The sequence below is a fragment of the Petaurus breviceps genome, unplaced genomic scaffold (assembly GCF_028583685.1).
Source record: "Petaurus breviceps papuanus isolate PSGF00001 unplaced genomic scaffold, PetGlider_PUasm1.0 126, whole genome shotgun sequence".
Taxonomy (NCBI): domain Eukaryota; kingdom Metazoa; phylum Chordata; class Mammalia; order Diprotodontia; family Petauridae; genus Petaurus; species Petaurus breviceps.
In genome coordinates, this window is record NW_027185655.1 from 67,043,416 (window position 1) to 67,056,664 (window position 13,249).

The 13,249-nt window shown below is 36.9% G+C and overlaps 1 pseudogene; it reads left to right on the forward strand.

Annotated features, from left to right (window-relative positions):
- The first annotated feature begins 4,331 nt into the window (after positions 1-4,331).
- Positions 4,332-4,968, forward strand: LOC138170999 (transgelin-2 pseudogene; annotated as a pseudogene).
- Positions 4,969-13,249: the final 8,281 nt, after the last annotated feature.

The window sequence follows — 13,249 nt, forward strand, 5'->3', positions numbered from 1 at the left end:
AAGTATGGCCTTGAGTATTACTCCAAATTTACTAATCAGGAAATAAAAAAAGAATGGAATTGCCAATGAAAGAAACAAAGAAGTATTACAGATGGGGGGGAGGGGGTTGAAAGGAAATGTAATGAGTTCTATTTCAAACAGGCTGAGTTTGATATGTCTCTGAGACAATCAGTTTGAAATTTCCAGTAGGCAATTAGTTGATGATGGAGTATTGAGGGATGTAATCATTTAAAATACAGTAAGGGAACTTAACTATACAAGTTTATCAGCTATTGTGATTGAGTACAAAATATATTTTTAAAAGAAAAGCAAACAGAAACCTTATATTCTAGACTATGGTCCTGCATCAGAGGATCTTAAATTTAGAGAGAGAAAACTTGAAGAGATCATGTATACTCTGATTCCAGAATTTTATAGTTGAAGAAATTAAATAGCAAAGAAATTCAGTGACTTGGATAAGTTCACATAGGTAGAAAGTGGGGAGAATATTTTACTTAGAGTTAAGAAAACTTGGTTCAAGACACACCTTTGTCATTTACTACTTGTTGTGCAACTATGGCCAAGTCACAACCTCTTTGAGGGATTTTTCTTATCTCTAAAATGTATATCACAATAATGTTACTCACTTCACAGAGTGTTTGAGCAAATTGAATTTTAAACCTAAAAAGCTATATAAAAATGTGATCTTTATTATTTTGTTACTGTAAAACCATTGGAGAAAACTCAAAGAAAGAGAACATACAGCTGTGTGAGAAAGACATCTTGTGTTATCTAATTGAGGAGGTTAGCTAAATAAAGACAGATGGCAGGGGATTAATTCTAACACCTCTTTATTGCAAAGGAGCCCTGACTGATTTTTCCATTTTATTTTCTTAATTCAAAATTATTTAGCTAGTATTTTCCCTAACAAATCAGCAACTTGCTGTCCAATGATATTTGAAAGGATGAAATATAATAATCTACCAACAATATTTGACATTTCTCACAATCTGAAGGTGGGATAAATAGCAAAAAGATGAATCATCAAGGAAAGAGGCCAGTTTTATGTCATCAAAACAGGGAATGAATAGCAAAAACTGCAATAATGTTCCCAATCTGAAAAGCACGTAGTTTATTTTTTTGAAAATTCTAATTGGGAGACTTCATTTTATTGAAAAAATGCAATAAATGAATTTAGTTGTAGAATTAAGCTATTGATATGACCTATGTTCAAATTCCAGCTTTATTGTTTGACCTTCAACAAAGCAGTTTATGTTGGGGCCTCAACTCTCTTAACTAGTAAGAGGCTTGGATGAGATGACATCTGACATTCCTTCCAGCACTAAATCTATGATCTAAAGAGTCCATGAATAATCCTTAATCTTTATACTTTCCAGTCAATGGTTCCCAAGCAGTAAGCTGGATACTTTCAAAAAAATTTCATGAAACCTCAAGGTTTGAGAAACTAAATACAATAACTAAAAAAGCCTAGAATCCCACTGAGTAGTACTGGGAAAGTTAGCTCAGTGTAGATGGTTTCATTCTGATACAGGTTTTTCATTGTGCCCCAGCACAGACCTGAGGCAATGGTGATGGTGGCAGCAGCTGCTTCTGCAGCTCTCAATCCACAGATAGTAAGGGGATTGAACAACTGATCAGAATTTAATTTCAGGGGTCTCTTTGCTGGCACTGAGGCGGGACTCTGTTGCTTTGCCCATATTTGGATCTAGGTCACAGTCTCTAGTGGCAGTCTTGGTACAAGGAGGGTCACTGGTATAGGAAAGCTTGTAGCAGCAGTGGAGAGGGAACCCTAATCACAGTTACAGGGAAGAAAAGAGCGCTTATGTTCACTCATAGTCCAAAGCACCAGCCACAAGAGGAGTAACCACTTCTCTTGAGATCATACCACCCTGGAATAACTGAAAACTTACAAGTACCTGGATGTATCTCTAAAAAAAAGCTAACAAAAGCCCTGAAGCTTGGAACAGTGTGCTCTACACCCTGGAAGCAGACACTTACTTTAACATACAGTTAAAATTCAAGTAACTGGACTGGGAAAATGAGCAAACAATGGAAAACCTCTGATCATAGAAATTTATTATGGTGACAAGGAATATCAAAACAAATACTCAGTAGAAGAAAACACTGTCAAAGCTCCTACATCCAAAGCCTCCAAGAAAAATATGAATTCATCTCAGGGCAGGGAAGAATTCAAAAATGATTTTGAAAATCAAGTAAGTAGAGGAAAAAATGGGAAGAAAAATTAGAATGAAAAAAGAATGTCATGAAAAATGAGTCAACAGCTTGCTAAAGAAGACCCAAAAAATAATGAAGAAAATAACATCCAAAAAATAGACTAACCAAAATTTCAAAAGAGGTTCAAAAAACCAATGAGTGAAGAATGCCATTAAAGACAGAGTTGACAATATGAAAAAGGAGGTTCAAAAGCTCACTGAAGAAAATAATTGCTTAAAAATTAGAATGGAACAAATGGAAACTAATGGCTTTATGAGGAATCAATAAATTATGAAACAAAACCAAACAAATGAAAAAATAGAAGATATGTGAAATATCTCACTGGAAAAATAACTGACCTAGAAAATAGGTCCAGGAGAGATCATTTAAAAATTTTTGGACTTCTTGAAATCTATATTTCAAGGAATTATCAAAGAAAACTGCCCCATATTCTACAACCAGGTGTTAAAGTAGAAATTGAAAGAATCCATTAATCACCTCCCAAAAAAGATCTCAAAAGGAAAAATCCAATGAATATTATAGCCAAATTCCAGAGTTCTCAAGTCAAGGAGAAAAATATTGCAAGCAGTAAGAAAGAAACAATCCAAGTATTATGGAACCACAATCAGAATAGGACAAGATTTAACAACTTATACTTTAAGGGATTAGAAGGCTTGCAATATGGTATTCTGAAGGCCAATGGAGATGGGATTAAAACCAAGAATCACCTACCCAGCAAAACAGCCTGTATTCAGCAAGGGGGAAAATTGATATTTACTGAGGTAGAGGAATTTAATGCATTCTTGAAAAAAATGCATAGAGCTAAGAAGAAATTTTACTTTCTAATACATGATGCAAAGAGACACAAGAAGGTAAACAGGAAAAAGAAATCATAAGGGAGTTATTAACATTGAACTCTTTACATTCCTACACGGAAAGCTGATATTTGTAACTCTTGAGACCTTTCTAATTTTTATGGTAGTTGGAAGGAAGACACAACAAACACACATACAAACACACATGTGTATGAGACAGAGAGACAAAGGGCACAGGGCAAGTTGAATACGAAGGGATGGAATCTAAAAATAAAATTAAGGGGTGAGAGAGGAATGTACTGGGAGGAGAAAGGGAGGAGTAGAATGGGGGTAAATTATCTCACATAAAAGAAGCAAGAAAAAGTTTTTACAGTGGAGAGGCAGAGGAGGAGGTGGGAGGGAATGGGTGAACCTTACTCTTATTGGAATTGGCTTAAGGAGGGCATAACATATACACTCAATTGTGTATGGGAATCTATCTTAACCCTACAGGAAAGTAGGGAAGAAGGTGATAAGACAGAGGAGTGAAAGAGGAGAGGGCATAATGGAATATAGGGTAATCAGAAGCAAAACTTTTGAGGAAGGACAGGGTCAAAAGAGAGAATAGAATTAATGGGGTGTGTGGGGGATAAGATAGAAGAAAATATATTTAGTCTTTCACAACATGAATATTATGGAAGTATTTTTCATGACTACACATGAATGGCCCATATCCCTTTGCTTGCCTTCTCAAAGAGGGTGGGGGGAGAGGGAGGGAATTTGAAACTCAAAGTTTTGAAAATGAACATTAAAATTATTTTTCCATGTAACTGGGAAATAATATACATAGGCAATGATGTATAGAAATCTATCTTACCCTGCAGGAAAATAGAAAGGAAAGGGAATAAGAGAAGGAAGGTGGTGACAGAAGGAAGGGTAGATTGGGGGAAGTGGTAATCAGAAACAAAACTCTTTTGAAGAGAGACAGGGTGAAAAGAGAGAGAGAATAGAGTAAATAGGTGTAGGGGGAATGGGATGGAGGAAAATACAAGCCACAATGGTAATGGTGAAAAAAAAATTGAAGGACAAAACAGAAACCTAGAAAGATGTACATGAGTTGATGCAAAGGAAAATGTGATGGGTATAAAGTAACAGCAATAGTGTAGGATGATCAGATATGAATGACTTAGCTATTCTCAGCATTACAATGATACATGACAATTCTGAAGGACTTAGGGTGAAAAATGCTTTCCAGGTCACTCAGTGCATTTCAAACACCAGCCCTCTCTGTTCTGTATCCATCACCTGCATCACCATCTCAGAATGGTCAACAGGGAACCTACTTATGGGCTGAGCTGGGAGGTACAGCAGAAAATTGAGAAGGCTTAAGATGCTGATTTGGAGCAGATCCTCATTCAATGGATTACCATAGAGTGCTGGAGAGGTGTTGGGCAGGCCTAGTCTGGGTGAGAGTATTTCCAAAACTGACTCGAAGGAAGATATGGTGCTGTGGGAGCTCATCAATGGTCTATACCCTGATGGCCAGGGCCTGGTAAAGAAGATTCAGGTTTCAGGCATGACCTTCAAAAAAATGGAACAGATTTCTCAGTTACTGCAGGCATTGAGGCACTGTGGTATCAGTGCCACTGATATCTTCCAAACTATTGTCCTCCGGGAAGGAAAGAATATGGCCTGTTTGCAGCAGGCAATGATGATCCTCAGTGGACTCACAGTAGCTCAATGTGATGAGTTCTTCTCTGAAGATACTAACTTATTCCTTAAGAAATCCAAGGAGAATCCCTGAAACTTCACAGATAACCAGCTCCACCAGGAGGGCAAGAATGTCATTGGGCTGCAAATGGGTACCAGTCATACATCATCTCAGGCAGACATGATTGCATATATGATGCCCTCCAGATCCTCTGATCACCACTCTTACTTAACTCCCTTGAATGTTTAATATATTTCTGTCAGTGACATTCCCTGGAAGCCTGAGGAACCCTCAATCCCCTTCTATTCCCAGTTCTTCCTTTTCTCTCTCTACTCCCTACCCACTGGTGCCACTATTTCTCCTGTTGTGCCTACAGGTGCCTTCTCACCTTGAACTTGCTGTAATACACTCCCCAAATCAGCAGAACTGGACCAACCTCCCCATCTTCCCTTCTCCTGGATCAGTACTGGGGGATACCTGACACCTTTAACATTCCTATTTATTCTCCCTACTTAGCTTGTCCTCTCATTTTGGAATTTGCACCCATATAGCCATTCTTTAGGCCAGCGTTCAGGGCACTGCCTTCAAAGGAATTGAACATAAGATGAATTTCACTTCCACAAGGTTTTTCTTCCTACTCTCCTTACCCCCAGCTTTTCTACTGTGGAGACTTAACTTGTAGGGAGGGGCCTATGGTAGCTACCATCTTTGCCACATTTGGACTTTGAAAATAACACATCTGTGTAGGCCTCTCCTTGGCAGGGGCAGATTTTTTTCCATTGGTCCCTCCCCTCTTGGTATTCCATTCTGTCTATTCCCCTTTTTACTCAGAGAAAGAATTTATGGAGTCTGGATACAAATTGAAGCATTTTTTTCACTTTCTTTATTTTTCTCCAGGTTTTTTTCTTCTTTCACTACATTACTATGATGACTCCATATATATAAAACACCTGTGTGTAATTGTTTATCTTTTCAATATGGGGAGGGGGTGGAGAAGGAGAAAAGGACTGAATTTGAAACTCAAAAGTTTTTAAAAAATGTTAAAATTGTAAAATTGTTGTTTACATATAGTGGGGGAAAATAAATACTAACTAGATACAAAAAAGGTTTCCACTGTATACATAATTTCTAGTTTACTATATAGAAGAGAATATATTTTCCTTGATAGTACAGTTATTAAACTATGACTAAATAGAAAGTGCATAAACATGATCCAAAACAATTTTCCAAAGATAGTCTATATTATTAGAGTAGTAGCATTACATTTGTATATAACAACTTGTTTAACCATAATCCAATTGATGGCCACCCACTCCACTTCCAATTTTTGACCTGCACAAAAAACATTGTTGTAAATATTTTTGTACATATAGATCCTTTCCCCACCTGTATGATCTCTTTGAGATACAGCCCTGGAAGTAGTATTGTTAAATCAAAGGATATTTTTATAGCCCTTTGGGCGTAGTTCCAAAATGCTCTCCTGAATCTGGATCAGCTTATAGCTCCAGACATAATGCATTAGTTTTACAATTTTCCTACATCTTCTCCAACTTTATTATTTTGCTGTTTCTCATGGTATCCAACCTGATAGGTGTAATGTGATAACTCAGAGTTGTTTTGATTTGCATTTCTCTAATCAATAGTGATTTAGACCATTTTTTTCCATAGCATTACAGAGAGTTTTAATTTCTTCATTTGAAAACTGGCCATTTATATCCTTTGACCATTTATCAATTGGGGAAAACACTTCTATTCTTATAAATTTGACTCATTACTCTATATAGTTTAAAATGAGGCCTTTATTGGAGACATTTTCTATTAACAATGTTTTCCATCTTTCTGTTTCCCTTCTAATCTTGTTTGCATTGAATATTTTTTGTGCAAAGCTTTTTAATTTAGCATAATCAAAATTATCCATTTTGCATTTCATGATGTACTCTATCTCTTCTTTGGTCATAAATTCTTTCCTTCTCCATAGATCTGACAGGTAAACTATTCCCTTCCCTCCCAATTTCCTTATAGAATAACTCTTTATATGTAAATCATGCACCCATTTTGATTTTGTATTGGTATAGGGTGTAAGATGTTGGTCTATGTCTAGTTTCTGCCATACTGTTTTCCAGTTTTCAAAGCAGTTTGTGTCAAATAGTGAGTTCTTATCCCAGAATTTGGCATCTTTGGATTTATTAAACAGTAAATTACTCTAATCATTGACTAATGTGTCTTGTGTACATAATTTATTCCATCAGTCTACCACTCTATTTCTTATAGAGTAGCAAGTAGTTTTGATGATTGCTGCATTTAATAGAAATTGAGATCTGGTCTGGCTAGGTCACCTTCCCTTGAATTTCTTTTCATTAATCAGGAGAGATAATTTAAGGATTCTTGGACTGCCTGAAAATCACAATAAAAAAAGCCTTGACATCATCTTTCAATACATTATCAAGGAAAATTGCCCTAATATTCTAGAATGAGAGGGTAAAAGAGGTATTGGAAGAATCTACATATCTTCTCCTGAAAACTCCCAGGAATATTATAGCCAAATTCCAGAGTCCCCAAGTCAAAGATAAAATATTGCAAGTAGCCAGAAAGAAACAGTTCAGGTATGGTGGAGCCACAATCAGGATACCACAAGATTTAGCAGCTTCTACATTAAAGGATGCAAGGGTTTGGACAACGAAATTCAAGAAGACAAAGAAGCAAGGATTACAACCAAGAATCATCTGCCCAGTAATACTGAGAATAATCCTATGAGGGAAGAATGGACATTCAGTGAAATGGAGGGCTTTCAAGCATTCTTGATGCATGGACCAGACCTGAAAAGGAAATTTTACTTTCAATTAAAAGACTCAAAGGAAGCATGAAAAGGTATACAGGAAAGGGAAATAAGTGACTTAATAAAATTAAGGTTTCACTGCATCTTTTTTTGTGGATTCTGCCACTTTAGAATTTATTTACATTCTTGCTCATCATTAGATCAGTTCGAAGGAGCATACATGGACAGAGGGCACAAATGTGAGCTGAATATGGAGGGATGATATATAAAAAGATACAATTAAGGGATGTTAGAGGAATGTATTGAGAGAAAGGGGAAAGGATAAATATAATGGAGTAAATTATCTCACAAAAATGAGTGAGTAAAAACCTTTACAATAGAGTTGAAGACTTAGGAGATGAGGGTGAATGACTGAACCTTTCTCCATTATAATTGGCTCAAAGAAGGAATAATACACACAATTATTTGGGTATAGAAATCTACCTTACCATAGAGGAGAATAGCAGGGGAAGGGAATAAGAGAACATTGTGATTGAAAGGAGGCTAGATTGGGGAAGAGGGGTGGTCAGAAGCAAAACACTTTTGAAGTACAGGATGAAAGGAGAGAGAGAGTAGAATAAACAGGGCATGGTAGATAGGATGCATGTAAATACAAATAGCAATAATAACCGGAAAAAAATTAAACAAGTTACTCTGATAAAGGCCTCATTTCTCAAAATGAGTCAAATTTCTAAAATTAAGAGCCATTTCCCAATTGGTAAATGACAATATGAACAATTTTTAGAAGGCCATTAACTATGAAAACTATTTATAGCCATATAAAAATGCTCTAACTCACTAGTATTTAAAGAAATGAAAATTAAAACAATTCTGAGGTAATACCTCATACCTACTAAATTGGCTTCATAGGACAGAAAAGGTAGACAAATGTTGGAAGGGGTGGGAGAAAATGAGACATTAAAGTATTGTTGATAGATTTGTGAACTGATTATGTGATTATGCAGAGCAATTTGGATGTAGGTTGAAAATGCTACAAAATCACCCATGCCTTTGACCTCGCAATACCATTACTAGGTCTGTATCCCCAAAGAGATAAACAAAAATGGAAAAGGATGTATATGTACAAAGATATTGATAGTAGCTCTTTTGGGGGGGGCAAATAAGTGGAAATTAAGGGAATGTCCATCAACTGGAAAATGGCAGAACAAGTTAGGGGACATGATTGTGACAAGAAATAATGAGCAGGATGCTCTCAGAAAAACCTGAAATGACTTATGTGAACAGATGAAATTTGAAATGTATTGTGTACACAACAACCACCATATTGTAAGATGACCAACTGTGAATGCCTTAGCTATTCTCAACAATACCATGATCCAAGAAACTCTGATGGACTTATTGCGAAAAATGCTATCTATTTCCAGAGAAAGAGCTGAGGATTTCTTAAAATAGATTGAAGCATACTGTTTTAAACTTTCTTATTTTTCTTGAGGTTTTTCAGGGGGAGTCCTGTTTTCTTTCACAACATGTCTGTTATGGAAACATTTTGCGTCACCACTCATATATAACCTACATGAAAATGCTTACCTTTACAATGAGGCAGGATGGGAAGGGAGATAATTTAGAACTCAAGAGTTTTAGAAACTAATGATAAAAATGTTTTTTACAAGTAACTTGGGAAAAATAAAATATTAAATAAAAAATCTTTTGTATACAGTGAGTTTTAGCATAATGACAGTTTTGGAATCTCAAGCCTGAATAGCTGATAACTTCATAAGGAGGGAAAAATCCATTCAGGTTGGAAATATATTGCACATTGAATCTTCTCTATTGTAAATCCAAGTATGAGCAGCTTTCCAGAAGAATGCTACTGTGAATAACTTTTAAGGTTCTGATTACATAGTATAGTGAACAGTCTATTTATTCAATAACAAATCAGAGCAAAACATTCACAGTAAATCAAGGTACAACATCCACAATGTTACAGCTTATCACAGCTAATCAAAATAAAGCATTCACAACAACTTATCACAGAAAATGACAACGTAGTTTTCACCACAGAAGGCACACAATTTTGAACAAAGTATAATCATTTAGTCCATCAATCACTTAGCAACTCAATCATTTGATCAACTCAATTATTCAATCATCCTTAAGGAGGCTTTCCTCTTTAAGGGTCACAAAATATAATAATCAAAGTTCTCCACTCATAGGGCACACTAAGTTACAATAGCAGTCATTATGCAGCACTCTCTTGAGGGGTAGTGTAAAATACACAGGCCTTTTACCCCTCAGTCACAAATAAGCTACAATCTTCTCAGGCAGTACACAGTATTCAAGTAAATTCTTCTTTCAGCTTAACTCAGGGTAGTCTCTCAGATTCCCTTGATTCCTTTCCATGGGCCCAGGTCCTACTTGGATTCACCAAACTGTCACCTGGGTTCAAAGGCTTACAGCTCAGAGTTCCTTTTCCAGCTCTCCATGCACTTCCTGTTCCATGTTGAAAGTCACAGTGTCCAGTCCACCTTAAATCCTTCACAGTCTCTGTTCCCAGGTACTCAAAGGTTAACAATGGCACAAACAGGTTCATACAAAGTACCAGTATCACAGTCATGCTTCTTCAGATTTTGTCAGGTACCAGGAGGAGCTGGAAGCTCCCCAGCAGAAGCTCCAGCTGGTACTCCGAATCAAAATCACTTCACCCAGGTTCCCCAAATCAAAATCATTCTCTCCAGCCTGGGCCTTCCCTCTTCAGCCTCCTTGGCAGCAGCTGCTTCTGCCTCCATGAACTTATCCCAAGGAGTTCTGACTCTCCCTCTCTAGGGCTTTTCCTTATTGCTCCTCCCTTTCAGCCCCTTCCTATTGCATCAGCAACAGGAGTTCATACCTTCTGTTTCTTTAACTGAAGCTTAATTTGACCTAGGTGCTAAGTACCTCTTTGCTTTCTAATACAAATGGATCTTTAAATTTTATTACCAATATATCTATCAATATTGAAAATCCCCAGTGAGCGGCCACTGAACTTGCAGACCTGGCACAGAAATGGAAGGAAGGAATGGAAAATGGAAGGAAGGGAGGGAGGGAGAGGGAGGAAGTCACAAAAGTAATGAGTGAAAGTATTTATTAAACTCTTATTATGTGCTAAGAACCTTGTTAATTCCAAGGGAGACTAATAGCAAGAGAAATCCTGCTTCAGGAGTATTCTAATCTTTCAACTCTAATTGGAAGAGATAGCACTTATGGGAGGCATCAGTTGGAGGACAGGTGAAAAGGTACAGTGTCTGATTAAAAAATCAGTCAGACAAGGGATATACTAGGAATGGAAATAAGACCCATGTTCAAGTATAGTAAGATAAGGAGTAGAAGGGTTTTAGAATCTTCCACAAAGCAGAAATTCTATACCCAAAGCAAGTGTATATTTTTAACTAATCTTCTGATTTCATTGGTATAGAAAAAAACTATCAATTAAGATCAGCACCTGCTTTGCAAATAGAGCTGCTTGGGGGAACTGAAGCCTTTCTTTCTGTGATCTTCCTTAATGCTTTCAGTCTGATTATCTCCAGTTTGTTCCATCTATATCTTGTTTGAGCATAGTGTTTGTGTGTTGTCTCCCAATTAGACTGGGAGCTCCTTGAGGGCAGGGACTGTTTTTTTTTTCCTTCCTTTCTTTGTATCTTCAGAATTATCACTATTCCTGATACTTAATAAATAATTATGGGTTGAATGGTTAAGAGATTTGTTAAGTTAGCAATACCAGATGTGGTAATTGAACCCATGTCTTTGTAGCACCAATGCCAACTCTTTGCCCACTGCTTTAGGTTATCTATGAATATGTAAATGACTAATTGACTGAAGAAGTGAAACAGTTATATGTAGATCCTGGGTTCACTGGATCAAGAAGGGGAGAAAAGATGAGGTTAAAGAGTTCCTTGTTAGGGTGAATAGAGTGAAGTTGTGCTGGGCATCCACAGACTCTACTTGAGTGGTAATTAATGCATAACTAAATGTTTACACCAAAAGTCACTTTCTCTGTGTTGATGATCGCAACTATGGTGTGTGTGTGGGGGGGGGAGAAAAATTGGGAAAGAAAGGGAGGGAGAGGGAAGAGACCCAACCAAGATCTTTTCACAAGACACTTTAATCACAAGGGAGATTTCATTGATGTAAGGAACACCCTCTACAGAGGCAGAAGGTCAACCTTTCTACAATTTATAATCTTAGAGAGTTCCCTGAGAAGTTATGTAACTTGCCCATGATTGAACTGCTGAATGGGTCAAAGGCACCACTTGAGCCCAGGTCTTACTGACTCCAAAATTGACCTATTCATTATACCATGTAACATAGAAGGGTGATCATGCTAATTTTCAAAGCAACCTATTTTTTTTAAGCAATTGGGCTTAAGTAACCTGCTCAAGGTTACACGGCCAGGTGTTTCTGGGTGGGTGATAAGTGTCTGAGCCTGGATTCGATCCCCAGGTCATCCTGACATTGGGGCCAGTGCTCTTTCTCGCTGTGCTACCTGGCCACCCCACCTATTTGCTTTTTTAATTAGGCATCTATTTCTCTAACTCTTTTGTCTACTCTGTTTTCTCATCCTGGTCTGGAGTTTACTTTTATTCTACAATGCAGTGGTGATAAAAATCACAATCCTTAGTAGGTGAGGAGAGAGGCTCATTTCTAGAAGACTGGCCAAGAACTTTTGTAACCTAAAGGCAATTAGGTGATGTAGTAGTGCTAGCATTGAAGATTGGAAGAAATGATTTAAAATCTCGCCTCAGATACTTACTAGCAGTTGGATCCTGGGCACATTATTTAATTTCTCCTACTTTCAGTTTTCTTCTCTGTGAAATGGGAATAATAATTGCACCTTCCTAACAAGGTTTTTGGTAGGATAATATACCAAATATAAAGTGCTCTGGAAATCTTAAAGTGTCACATATATTCCAGCTGCTATTATTTTTATTATTGTTATCATTATTAATATTTTGTCATTATTATTAATTACTTGCCTACAGCAAGTAGAAGACAGTGTGGTACAGGGGAAACAATACTGGCTTTGAAGTTAACAGTACTTGGTTTACATTCTAGCTCTGATTTGTATCTCAGTCCTGCCTACTTTCTGACTGTGTGATCTCAAGTATGTCTCTTGACTGTGTGGAACTCAATTTCTGCATCTAAAAAATGAAGAGTTGGATTAGATGGTATCTATGGTCCCTATGATTTCTTTCCTTTTTTCTTTTCTTTTTTTGGAGGGCAATTGGGGTTAAGTGACTTGCCCAGAATCACACAGCTATTTTTGGTCTCTATGATTTCTAAACCCATGATTTTAACTTATCCATCAATCAATGAATTAATCAAAAAGTATTCATTATGTGTCTACAATGATTGAATCTCTGTAGTGGGTTCTAGGGAGAAAAGTACAAAGAATGAAATATCTCTACTCACAATGAGTTTGTATTCTAATGGCTGAGACAAGTACATATAGAGATAAAGATAGGAGCCTTTTTACAGTAATCTATTGCTTACTGCTATATAATAACTCATTTGATTCTCTCAACAGCCCTGTGAGCTAGGTACTAAAAGTATCACTATTTTATAGATGAGGACTAGGATTAAGACATATTAAGTTACTCATCCAGGGTTACACAGGTAGTAAGTTTCTGAGATAATATTTGAACTCAGATATTCCTGATTCCATTTCCACTGCTCTTACCCAGTGCACCACTAAATAGTTCTTTCTCTTTCTCTCTTTCT